At 37.0% G+C, this 1404-nt stretch overlaps 1 non-coding gene across 1 annotated transcript; it reads left to right on the top strand.

Annotated features, from left to right (window-relative positions):
* Positions 1–631: 631 nt before the first annotated feature.
* On the top strand, positions 632–703 carry Trnat-agu (transfer RNA threonine (anticodon AGU)). Its single transcript has one exon. It is a non-coding gene; the product is annotated as a tRNA-Thr (tRNA).
* Positions 704–1404: the final 701 nt, after the last annotated feature.

Below are 1404 nucleotides of genomic sequence, written 5' to 3'. Positions count from 1 at the left end.
CCCCAGCCCTGGTAGAAGGGATTTCTACAGAGTGTTTACGGGTGGATGCATACACACATAAATCAATGGAATAGAACAGAGGTTTTTTTTTTTTTTTTTTTAGCACTGAGTAATTGAATCCAGGAGTGCTTTACCACTGAGCCACATCCCCCAACCTTTTCATATTTTATTCTAAGACAGGCTGTCACTAAGTTGCTGAGGGTCTTGCTAAGTTGCTGAGGGTCTTGCTAAGTTGCTGAGGCTGGCTTTGAACATGTGATCCTCCTGCTTCAGCCTCCCAAGTAGTTATAATTATAGGCCTGCATCACCATGCCTGGCTGAATAGAGAATTCAGAAAAGGCCTCCCACAAATATGACCAATTATTTTGACAAACTCACAAAAACAATTCAATGTAGAAAGATTGCATTTTCAATAAATAGTCCTAGAACAAATCCACATCCATAGGCAAAGAAAATGAACCCCAATCTAAGGCTTGTCTTACATATAAGTTAGCTAATGCAGAATGTAAAATGTAAAACTACAAAATTTTTAGGAAAAAAATAGAGAGTTCTTAAGTTTGACAGAAGAAATATGATTTATAAAAGAAGAAATTGATCAATTGCATCTCATCAAAATTAAAAACTCTGGATTGGGGGTGCAGCTCAGTGGTAGAGCACTTCCCTAGTATGCATGAGGCCCTGGGTTCAATCCCCAGCACCCTCAAAAAATAATAAATAAAGATAAAATAAAGGACTGGGGTTGTGGCTCAGCAGTAGAACACTCGCTTAGCACGTGTGAGGCCCTGGGTTTGACCCTCAGCACCGCATAACAATAAATAAATAAAATAAAGGTATTGTGTCCAACTATAATTTAAAAATTAAAAAAATATATTTAAAAAAAAGATAAAATAAAAGCCCTTATTCTGTGAAATCTTGTTTGAAGATAGAAGATGAAAAGATGAGTTACAGATTTGGAAGAAATACTGGAAAATTACACAGATCTCACAAAGGACTCATTTCTGGAATATATAAGGAACTCTCAAAACTCAAGAGTGTAAAAATAAATAATCCAAATAGAAAATAGGCAAAAGATACAAAGAGACATTTCCCCAAAGAGGATAATATATACAGATGGCAGATATATACATGAAGTGATGTTCACTATCGTTAGCTGTATACAAGTTTAGACCATAGCCTCCACATATCAGAATAGCTGAAATGAAATAAAGTGACAACACCAAATGCTGTCAAGGATAGGAAGAAACTTGATCATTCTTACACTGCTGGTGGGAATGTAAAATGGAACACCTATTCTGCCAATTCTGGGTTTGGTTTGGTTTTCAGGGCTGGGGATTAAACCCAATGCCTCTAGCATGTTAGGCAAGGGTATGTTTACTCAGCTGCACCGGAACACCATGGCACAGA

The sequence above is a fragment of the Marmota flaviventris genome, chromosome X (genome assembly GCF_047511675.1).
Source record: "Marmota flaviventris isolate mMarFla1 chromosome X, mMarFla1.hap1, whole genome shotgun sequence".
Classification (NCBI taxonomy): domain Eukaryota; kingdom Metazoa; phylum Chordata; class Mammalia; order Rodentia; family Sciuridae; genus Marmota; species Marmota flaviventris.
Note: the sequence above shows the minus strand (reverse complement) of the source record. Positions and strands in the feature narration are given on the sequence as shown.